Source organism: Podarcis bocagei (genome assembly GCF_964188305.1).
Source record: "Podarcis bocagei genome assembly, chromosome: 6".
Lineage (NCBI taxonomy): Eukaryota > Metazoa > Chordata > Lepidosauria > Squamata > Lacertidae > Podarcis > Podarcis bocagei.
Genome location: NC_138130.1, coordinates 100,165,402 through 100,177,164, shown reverse-complemented (window position 1 = coordinate 100,177,164; position 11,763 = coordinate 100,165,402). Strand labels below are relative to the sequence as shown.

At 44.6% G+C, this 11,763-nt stretch overlaps 1 long non-coding RNA gene across 1 annotated transcript; it reads left to right on the top strand.

Moving 5' to 3' along the window:
* Positions 1-373: 373 nt before the first annotated feature.
* On the top strand, positions 374-11,305 carry LOC308588871. The gene is made up of 3 exons (XR_014008952.1): positions 374-780; positions 1,119-1,551; positions 10,553-11,305. It is a non-coding gene; the product is annotated as an uncharacterized lncRNA (long non-coding RNA).
* Positions 11,306-11,763: the final 458 nt, after the last annotated feature.

Sequence of the window (11,763 nt, the reverse complement as noted above, 5' to 3'; positions counted from 1 at the left end):
CTTGGATACAGCTCTACTATAGGTTGAGGTCTCCACATAGGCATGATGACTTATGACCTTCCTAGGCTGGATAGTTGGTTGGTCAGTGTGGTGTTCTGAGAGTCGTTTGGAGTTTGTTAAGAGAGAGAGTTGAAGATCCGTGTCTGCATCTTGTATATAGTAACTTGTAGAGTCTGCTGTAAATAATAAACACCTCTAAGTAACCAAGTTACTGGTAGCAGCGACTTGTTCCTGCTTCATCCTTCCTGCCTGCAACGGATTGTTTCTGGAAGTCTGCGTATGCTCTGCTATTGTGCTGGTCCCGAGGGTTAACCGGGCAGTGAGGTCTGAGTCCAGTCCGAGGTCGAGGGTGCGGTGTGGAGGCTGTCCATCAAAGCTGAAGCTGGGTCCAAGGCAGGGAGTCAGGTGAGGTCAGGGACTCTGGCAGAAGAGCAGGTCAGGGTGCAGGCAGGAACAGGTTACCAACAATGTTGCTCCCGCAACCTGGGACTGGGCGGACTAGCTTTTATCTGCCCCGAGGCACAGGGCGGCCCCGGTCCACAGGTGACTCGCCTCTCCGGGCCTGGAGGCGAGCATTCCTCCTGCGGGAACTTAGTTCCCTCCGCATCTCTGCCCTGAGCCTCTGCAGCTCAGGAGAGGCTGGAGGGTTACCAGACCCAGAGGCAACCTCAGCTTCCTCTGATGGGGCTGAGAGTGGAGCACCTGCAGGCAATGGGTCCTCCATCACCTCAGGAGCCAGAGCAGACTCAGCTGGTGCCTGCACCTGAGGATCCAGCACAGGTGAGGGCCCTTCAGGCTCATGCCCCAGCCCCAGCTCAGCTGGTCATGGAGGCGGGGACTCCTGTGCAGGCTGGGATTCCTCGGGTTCAGCCTCCGAGTCTGAATCCCAGGCCGTCACAGCTATATTCAACTGGGTCTGGCTAAGATCCCGCAACAGGCCAAAGTTGCGAAACACCAATAGGATGGCCATCTGTCAGGAATTCTTTAGCTGCGATTCCAACATTTCAGGGGTTGAAACAGATGAGCCTCCAACTCTATGATTCTGGATGACTCTGCAATCCTCTTTTATTGCATCGACCTTTTCTCTTTTTTCCCTTTTCTGGAATGTTTTCGTTCAGGCCAGCTGCGCGTATGGGCACCAAGCACACAAAACAGATCTTATTTGGAAAGGCATGAAACGGATCCAGCAGAGGGATGGAGCAGCAACAAACTTTAACAAGCCGTCAGAAGCCATTCCCTTTTGAGAGTGTCCAGCCGTAAGCAGACAGGATAGCCGGGAGATGTCAAATTTTGCTACCATCTGCTGAGCGACGGCGGGTCTGGAGGAAAATAACAAAGCCTGCAGACAAACGAACCCAGCCCCTTTCTCGACAGTGACTCTGCTTCCCGCTGAGAATAAAAAGGTCTCATAATCGTTGTGGAATATTCCTCCTCCACTGCCTGCTGTCTCTGCTTGAGGATAATGGTTTCCATACCCAAGCCGTGTCATGGTGAGCCAGTGGTGGAGCTTGCAGGCTGTCTACTCTGACTTGCAGTGGCTCCCCAGAGTAGGTAGGGAAAATGTGTCACCGGAAAAGGGAGCAGAGGTGGGCATGATAGTGCAAGATTTTGCATTTGCTAATTGATATGATTTATATAAGGGACACGGGTGGCGCTGTGGGTTAAACCATAGAGCCTAGGACTTGCCGATCAGAAGGTTGGCGGTTCGAATCACTGTGACGGGTTGAGCTCCTGTTGCTTGGTCCCTGCTCCTGCCAACCTAGCAGTTTGAAAGCACATCAAAGTGCAAGTAGATAAATAGGTACCACTCCGGTGGGAAGGTAAACGGCGTTTCCGTGCGCTACTCTGGTTCACCAGAAGCGGCTTAGTCATGCTGGCCACATGACCCGGAAGCTGTACGCCGGCTCCCTCAGCCAGTAAAGCGAGATGAGTGCCACAACCCCGGAGTCGGTCATGACTGGACTTAATGGTCAGGGGTCCCTTTACCTTTACCTATGATTTATATCAAGAAGAGAATGAACTACAATTAGAAAATAAAGAAACAGAGCAAGGTGAATTACATATCTGCTTAGAAATCATGCTGAGAAGAGAAAACTAAACAGTAGAAATGAAAGGACAATGAAACAATCATGGGTGGCCTTTGGAAATCTCAGCTTCATATTTAAAAATGGAAACATTACCTTAGAGTTGATCACAGAAGTGTTTGATGCGTGCATGTTACTTGTGATGTGTTGTGGAGCGGAGAAGTGGGCCATGACAGAGAGAAACACCAACAGTTTATGGGCAACAAAGGTAAAGGTTAAAAAAAAGGTAAAGGACCCCATGGCGGTTAATAATAATAATAATAATAATAATAATAATAATAATAACAACAACAATAATTTATTTATATCCCCACCCATCTGGCTGGGTTTCCCCAGCCACTCTGGGCGGCTTCCAACAAAATGTTGTTGTTGTTTAGTTGTTTAGTCGTGTCCGACTCTTTGTGACCCCATGGACCAAAGCACGCCAGGCAATCCTGTCTTCCACTGCCTCCCACAGTTTGGTCAGACTCATGTTTGTAGCTTCGAGAACACTGTCCAACCATCTCGTCCTCTGTCGTCCCCTTCTTCTTGTGCCCTCCATCTTTCCCAACATCATGGTCTTTTCCAGGGAGTCTTCTCTTCTCATGAGGTGGCCAAAGTATTGGAGCCTCAGCTTCAGGAGCTGTCCTTCCAGTGAGCACTCAGGGCTGATTTCCTTAAGAAGTGATAGGTTTGATCTTCTTGCAGTCCATGGGACTCTCAAGAGTCTCCTCCAGCACCAGAATTCAAAAGCATCCATTCTTCGGCGATCAGCCTTCTTTATGGTCCAGCTCTCACTTCCATACATCATTACTGGGAAAACCATGGCTTTAACTATACAGACCTTTGTTGGCAAGGTGATGTCTCCGCTTTTTAAGATGCTGCCTAGGTTTGCCATCGCCTTTCTCCCAAGGAGCAGTCGTTTTTTAATTTCGTGACTGCTTTCACCATCTGCAGTGATCATGGAGCCCAAGAAAGTAAAATCTCTCACTGCCTCCATTTCTTCCCCTTCTATTTGCCAGGAGGTGATGGGCCCAGTGGCCATGATCTTTTTTTTGATGTTGAGCTTCAGACCATATTTTGCGCTCTCCTCTTTCACCCTCATTAAAAGGTTCTTTAATTCCTCCTCACTTTCTGCCATCAAGGTTGTGTCCAACAAAATACTAAAATACAATAGTCTATTAAACATTAAAAGCTTCCCTATGATCCAGTGTGGTGTAGTGGTTAAGATCGGTAGACTCCTAATCTGGTGAACCGGGTTCGCTTCCCTGCTCCTCCACATGCAGCTGCTGGGTGACCTTGGGCCAGTCACACTTCTTTGAAGTCTCTCAGCCTCACTCACCTCACAAAGTGTTTGTTGTGGGGGAGGAAGGAAAAGGAGATTGTGAGCCACTTTGAGACTCCTTCGGGTAGTGATAAAGTGGGATATAAAATCCAAACTCCCCTTCTTCTTCTTCTAAACAGGGCTGCCTTTGGCTGTCTTAATAATAATAATTTATTTATCTTCAGATAGAGGTGGGATATGGTGCAGAAACGTCCTTCAAAGGATTCTGATGGTCAAATAGACACACAGAGGCACACATGGCCTGTTTCCTGTATCACCCAGAAGAGAAGTTTCTTCCCATCTCGAGACATAAGGACACACCACCAAAATAAAAAAGCTCCGTGCTGGGGTTTCTAACATTGTAAGCTGAGGTTGCATGATGATTATTCATTGTAAGAAAAGTGGGGGGTGAAACCACAGCACTGTATTATTGAATCATGCACCACAAGGGATGTTTATCTGTTACGGGGTTAGCGAGACTTCAATGTGTTTCGAATCAGTCCATATTCCAGTAAAAGTTATGAAGTCTCGCTTAATCAAGACACCACCCACCTTTCCCATAGCGGCTGCTTTGGAAATGCCTTCTCAATTCCCGGATAAATCCAGATCAAGGATAAGGGCAATCTTCTTGTTGCTGTTGAGGACCATATTCCCTCTGGTCCTCAAAGGAGTGGGGGAGCTGGATGATACTGGAAGCAGCCAAGGCTGGAGACAAACATTATGGGGCCATCCCCTTCCCTCCCTTCTTTATTCTCTTTTTATCACTCTCCCTCCTTGCCAACCACATGAAATCAGGGCAAGGGATGCACAAAATTGGCCAGTTGGTGGCGACGTCCTGACAGGGCCTTCTTGGTGGTGGCTCTCCATTTGTGTGGAAATACCACCCCCTCCAAGGCAGTTGCCTTTGTCTCCCACACCACTGACTTTATGGAAGAACCTAAATCTATTCCTGTTTACCCAGGGACTTGGTGGATGAACGACCTGTTCCTGGCAACCCTGAAATTATTATTATTATTACCCCAAATTTTTTATTGATTTTCTGAAATTTATAAACAAACAAACAAACAAAAATCCTAACTGTAATTATTTCACTCTTAATAACATTGTTACATGACTTCCTCAAATCCCCCTGGCTGAGTTTCAATATATACCATTATAATGGTTTTCCAAAACAAATTTCTCATAAAATTTACTTAATCAATTAACGTCTTTCTTTCTTTTCATTTTAAATTTAAACATGTTATTCTATAACATCACATATTTAAATCCTAAGCCTATCTAGATTTTGCAAGTATTTCTATTTAAATTATCTTAGCATATTTAACTAAATAGTCTTTGAATTTCCTCCATTCCTCCTGGTACTCCTCCTTCTGGTCGCGGACTCTTCCAGTCAGGTCAGCTAGCTCCGAAAAGTCCATCATCTTCATCTGCCATTCCTCCACTGTTGGGACTTCTTGTGTTTACCACTTCTTAGCTAACAAAATTCTAGCTGCAGTTGTGGCATACAAAAACAGTCTAACATCTTTCTTGGGCAGTTCCAAACCTGTTATTCCAAGAAGAAAGGCCTCTGGTTTCTTAGTAAATGTATATTTCAACATTTTTTTCAATCCATTATAAATCTTCTCCCAGAAGTCTTTCACCCTGGGGCAGGTCCACCACATATGATAAAAAGTACCTTCTTTTTCTTTACATTTCCAACATAGATTATCACTATTGTAATATATCTTTGCTAATTTTACAGGGGTTAGGTAACATCTATAGCAACCCTGAAATTTTTAGCTGGGAGTAGGCAATTTGTTCAACTGTTTTTTAATGATTCTTAAACTCTTTTTAGAAAGTTTTTTTTTTTTGAGAAGTTTTAATTGCATTCTCTTGTGGTTGGGTTTACTCTTTTGAGAGGAAAGGGTGTGTGTGTAAATTTAATAAATTTATATGTGAATAAGATGGAGGGCTGCATGCAATCCTAGTTCCACTGGGTGCCCATCCTCAATCAAGATTGTCCAATCTATCCTTCAGCGCCTCTGAAGGATTTCCTCCCTCCATCTCCAGCTGTGCTAACCTTTGATCAGTCAGTTCCAAAATTCGGGGAAATGGCAAAACTCCGTCTCCCCATCCACCGCGATCCACCGCTGGTGTCCTTCACTCGCCATTGACACACATTTTTTGGAGTCCTTCCCAGATTTGGCAGGTCAGTTCTCGGAAGGGTGGAAACTTCTATTTTGACTACATACATATATATGCAAAAAAAACCCTACCAAATTTCTGAAGCGTACCAGCCTCTGACACAGCGGCTTGCGGGTTCTTAATAACTTATTATTACACACACATGTTTACGCGGTTACTGGGAGCGTATTATATTACTCCACTGGTTTATAGACTTTTAATACTTTCCCCCCTCTGAGAGTCTTACGGTTTTCAAGGTGCTGAGGGTCAAACTTTGTGTATGGAAATGGGAGGCAGACAGAGAGGGAGCGAGATGGAGGACTTTAGAATAATAGAATTGTAGAGGTGGGGCGCCAAGAGTTGTCCATTTCCTGGAATAAAGGAACCACATATATATTTTTTAAAAAACCTGACAGATGGCCGTCCAACCTCCAAGGAAGGAGAGTCCATCACCTCTTGTGGGAATCTGTATCACTGCTGAACAGCTCTTACCTTCAGAAAGTTTTTCCCGAAAGTTTAGTCGGAATCTCCTTTCTTATAACTTGAAGACATCTTATAACTTTGAAGACAGAGTGTCTTCAAAGCCCATGACACCTTTGGCAAAGGCTGTTCTCCAATTGGAATGCTCGCAGGCAAGTGTTTCCCAGTTATCAGTGTTTATACTACATTTTTAAAGATTTGCCTGGAGAGAGTCTTGAAACCTCTTTTGTTGACCACTAGCATTACACTTTCCAGTTTGTCAATATCCTTCTCAAATTGTGGCACCTAGAACTGGACACAAGACTCCAGGTGAGGTCCGACCAAGACAGAATAGTGTGGAACTAATACCTTAGTCATAGATCATCACCCAGAATTCTTTTATTATTCTGCAAGAAAATGCTTAAAAGAAGCTTTCCAAAAAAGAAAGAAGCTTTCCTTCTGGGAATAATAACAACAGAAACAGCCCCCTACCCCAATCAAACTACTTTATGGAAGTGAATAGTAAAGGTAAAGGGACCCCTGACCATTAGGTCCAGTCATGGCCAACTCTGGGGTTGTGATGCTCATCTTGCTTTATTGGCCGAGGGAGCTGGCGTACAGCTTCTGGGTCATGTGGCCAGCATGACTAAGCCTCTTCTGGCGAACCAGAGCAGCACTCGGAAACGCCGTTTACCTTCCCACTGGAGCGGTACCTATTTATCTACTTGTACTTTGACATGCTTTCGAACTGCTAGGTTGGCAGGAGCAGGGACCGAGCAACAGGAGATCACCCTATCGCGGGGATTCGAACCGCCAACCTTCTGATCAGCAAGTCCTAGGCTCTGTGGTTTAATCCACAGCTCCACCTGCGTCCCGTATGGATGTGACTACAAATTTTTGTAGCACAAAAGTGGAGAACAGATGCAGTACCATCAAGAGAAGAATGGCATCTTAAAATATTAGAACTCGCCTGCATGACAAATAGATTAAGAAATAAAGACGACAAGAATTTAAAAGAGGGCTGGACATTCTATATAGATTATATGGAAAAATACTATATCAAGAAAAGTGTAACATACTGGGGAAAAAATACTCAGCAGTGAGAGAGTGTATGGTAATGAAAACTACTTAGTAGAGCAAGAAAACACAATTGAAAAGATAAGAAACCAGGGGGGAAGTGGTAGGGGAATTAAAATTAAGATTTATAAGAGTCAAATAATGGGATGTGGGTGGCGCGGTGGGTTAAACCACAGAGTCTAGGGCTTGCCGATCAGAAGGTCAGTGGTTCGAATCCCCACGACGGACTGAGCTCCCATTGCTTGGTCCCTGCTCCTGCACACCTAGCAGTTTGAAAGCACGTCAAAGTGCAAGTCGATAAATAGGTACTGCTGCAGCGGGAAGGTAAACGGCATTTCCATGCACTGCTCTGGTTCGCCAGAAGCAGCTTAGTCATGCTGGCCATGTGGGAGGACTTCCGGGTTAGTGCCATCGGCAATGGCAGAGTTCCTCTGACCGGGAGGAACCCGCTCTGTGAAAATCGGGTCTTGCCGCGGCGGTGAAGGCGGAGACCCTTTAAAAATCCCAGGTGGAGGAAGCCTGGGAATGTGGGATTCGGCTGACACCAAGAGCACCTCCCCTACTCGCAGGGAAACCCCTTTTCGGGGATCCGAAGCGACATGGGGTGAGCGGCGCGGTGTTTTGAATCGACTGCTACTTTTACGGAGTGAAGCCGCACAGCCGTTACCGGAGAGCGCTGACTTTTTCCTGTGGACAATTGGACTCTAAACAAGTACCCGTGAGTAAAATGGAAAATTGGATTAAGAAACATTTTAATTTGGCACCGAAGCGGGAAGGTTCTAAACAGGAAGTCCGCCTTCCGCTTTTTGTAAATAGACTGAAGCAAAAAATTGCAAGCTAAAGTCTGGAAAGTCGCATATAAAGGACTAAATTTCCTTCAGTTATAACCATCAAACCCCCTTTTGATGGTGTAGTGGTTAAGAGCGGTAGTCACGTAATCTGGGAAACCGGGTTCGTGTCTCCGCTCCTCCACCTGCAGCTGCTGGGTGACCTTGGGCTAGTCACACTTCTGTGAAGTCTCTCAGCCCCACTCACCTCACAGAGTGTTTGTTGTGGGGGAGGAAGGGAAAGGAGAATGTTAGCCGCTTTGAGACTCCTGAAGGGGAGTGATAAAGTGGGATATCAAATCCAAACTCCTCTTCTTCTTCTTCTTCTTCTTCTTTTGGAAGCAGGAGAAAAGGGGGGAATTTTGATTGTTCAAGCCTGCAGGAGAGAGAGTAAAGAAAGATAAATTTCCACCGTCTCAAACTTGGGAACAGGGTGCCAGAGACAGAAATTCTTGGGGAAGTTCATTGACTGTGAATGGAACGTTTTTTTGACAGATAGTTAAAAAAAAGAGAGAAACAAACTGATTCCAATGTTGCCTTTTGCAATCAAAAGATACAAAATATATGAAAAATGAAAGTAATTTTCTTTTGTTGGACCTGTTTACAAAAGATGGATACAAATAGAAATTGTCTCCTCTAGAGGGAGCTTGTTAAATTGTTGCTGGAGTCGATCTGGGGATTTTACAGCTGCAAGATTAGGATCGTGAGACTAGACTCTGGCTTTGAATAAAACTGTGTTTAGAAGAAGTTTTGGTGCTTGCTTTTTGCAAGACAAGCGCTTTGTTGGAGCAGATACATGAGAAGATGGATTTGATGACTGTTGCAGTCAAAAACTTTGGACAAACGGCGAATACCCATATAGAAATCATCCAGGAACCAACTCAGGAACTTGTTTTGACAGGGCAAGTGCAAGTGCAGAAGATAATGGAGGAGGTCGCTGTTGAACCTCAAGTAACACAAATGGAGAGACCCGAGGCCCTGCAGGAGCATAAGCCGCTGTTCTTGAAGATTGAATCTGGAGTGGGCCAGGGGGGGTCTGGAGTTGTGGGGGCTTTTAATTTTGGAGGGTCTTTGAAACATGCTTTTAAATACTTTTTGGGCTACAGTGCTGAGTGTGGGGAATGGGACTGTGGGGAATGGGCTGATCTGCTGAGGGGAGATGGAGATATCTTTGGGTCGGAGTCTCCCCGAGTCCTATTCCTCAATGAGAAAGGAAAGAAACTAAGAAAAAGATCAACAGAAGACAAGGTAAAGTGCAGGTATAAACAAGAAGAAGATCTGCAGAAGGGGCATGGAAGAGACTTAAGAGCCTCGGACATTAGATTACCAGGTTGATGGACTAGATGGAATGGACAGTAAGGACTGACACGACCCGAGACCAGGAAGAAGAGACGTTGGATGAAGATTGGAAGAAAGTTTTTTTTTTAAAAAAAATAATAATTATATTTTGAGAATTAGTGTAAAACTAATGAGTATTAGGAAAAATGTTGGAATGAAACTATTTGGCTTTAGTAGAAATGATATAAGGAGTTATGTATAAATAAATATTAAGTTTTAAGCTTTAAGGTATTTTATGGTAAGATAAGGTTAAAATAAATTAAGGTAAATTGAATGACAGAACATAGTGAAAGATAGCAAGGATTTGCTGAGTGAATTAATATGTTAGACCGTTAAGATAAATTACTTAACAAAAATTGAGAAAGATGGAAAGAATTTGCTGGAAAAATTAACTAAACTAGAATACAAAAAGGGAGGTGTGAGGAGGTTGAGGAAACAAGCAAATGGAAGTTAAAGATATGTAATATGGGATTTGTGTTTTTTATTGTTGTATTGGTTTTTATGTTTTTTATTTTCCTTTTTTATGTATCGAAATGTATGTCTTGTTGAATTTTTTTGTTGTTTTCCTTTTTCCTTTTTCCTGTAATTTCTAAACCTCTAATAAATATCTTTAAAAAAACATGCTGGCCACGTGACCCGGAAGCTGTACGCCGGCTCCCTCGGCCAGTAAAGTGAGATGAGCGCCGCAACCCCAGAGTCATTTGCGACTGGACCTAATGGTCAGGGGTCCCCTTTACCTTTAAGAGTCAAATAGATTGGAGGAATAAGTTATGTTGCTATTATTATTCTCTGCTCCAGAGAAGCGGACACGGAGCAATGGATCCAAACTACAAGAAAGAAGATTCCACCTAAACATTAGGAAGAACTTCCTGACAGTAAGAGCTGTTCGACAGTGGAATTTGCTGCCAAGGAGTGTGGTGGAGTCTCCTACTTTGGAGGTCTTTAAGCAGAGGCTTGACAACCATATGTCAGGAGTGCTCTGATGGTGTTTCCTGCTTGGCAGGGGGTTGGACTCGATGGCCCTTGTGGTCTCTTCCAACTCTAGGATTCTATGATTCTATGATTCTATTATTCATACATAGGTTTTATATTTATGCTACGTTTTTCTTTCTTTCTTATTACCATGTGTTTGACTGTAACACAGTATACATTGTATATTGATGATGTGATAAAATAGAAAAGCAAATTAGAGAGAGGGAGAGAGAGAGAGAGATGGACTATTACTTCCCTTGATCAGGACACTATATTTCACGCTAGAGTACCATTATCCTCTTCTTCTTTTTTAATGCTCCATCACACAGGTGAGAGCCAAGTGCACCTTTGACCAAAGCTGGACCCACTACCCAAAAAGGAGCACGACTTGTCCCCCAACAGAGGTCCTACGCTTCCCATTACGTCCCATCCACCGAGATGCGTTGTTCTAAAAAGAAAAGGAAAACACAAACGTTGAAAGAGACCTTGCTCTTGAATCTCAGCACAGCTCCAAGAAAGGTCAGAGAGTCCATCAGCTTCTCTAGCCGCAGTGAAATGGTTGCTTCTAGAACTTATGTCAGCCACACGTTGCACCCCGCAGATGAATGCCTGATGGGACCTGGGCAGAGAAGACAGCGTGACCAGGTCGCTCTCAGGAGGCTGGTGTTTATAATCTCCTCCATCTTCCAGCCCCCTTTTGGAGTGCATTGGATCATGTTGCTCCTTCACAGCGGGACGCAAGGATGTCTTGAAACGCGAGACCAGGAGCGGCTCTTTAAAGCTCTCCATGGCCACCGACTTCCTGCAGTGGGGCTGCTTTGTTGATTACATATGTAAGGAACCAACTTCACACCAGTCCTGAAAGACCTACATTGGCTCCCAGTACGTTTCTGAGCACAATTCAAAGTGTTGGTGCTGACCTTGAAAGCCCTAAACGGCCTTGGCCTAGTATACCTGAAGGAGCGTCTCCACCCCCATCGTCCGGCCCGAACACTGAGGTCCAGCTCCGAGGGCCTTCTGGTGGTTCCCTCATTGTGAGAAGTGAGCTTACAGGGAACCAGGCAGAGGGCCTTCTCAGTGGTGGCGCCCGCCCTGTGGAACGCCCTCCCTCCAGATGTTAAGGAAATAAACAACTATCTGACTTTTAGAAGACATCTGAAGGCAGCCCTGTTTAGGGAAGCTTTTAATGTTTGATGTGGTTGCTTTTTTATTATTAATATTCTGTTGGAAGCCGCCCAGAGTGGCTGGAGAAACCCAGCCGGATGGGTAGGGTATAAATAAATATACCCTATAAGTGCTCTAGTGCATCCACTAGAATTTGGTTTATGGGGAAGTATCTGCCCAGCACTAGCCAAACCAAACTGGAGTCCACTCTCGTTTCAGAACAGGAGAAGAAAGTCAGGTTCTGATAATAACTGAATGGATGAATGTGGAGCCGCAGCTGTATAATTTTGTTATGTACTGAGTTGAATAGGATCCAAACTGCAACAGTCTGATTGGTCCTAGAACAATAGGATCCAAATTGCAGCAGTCTGATTAG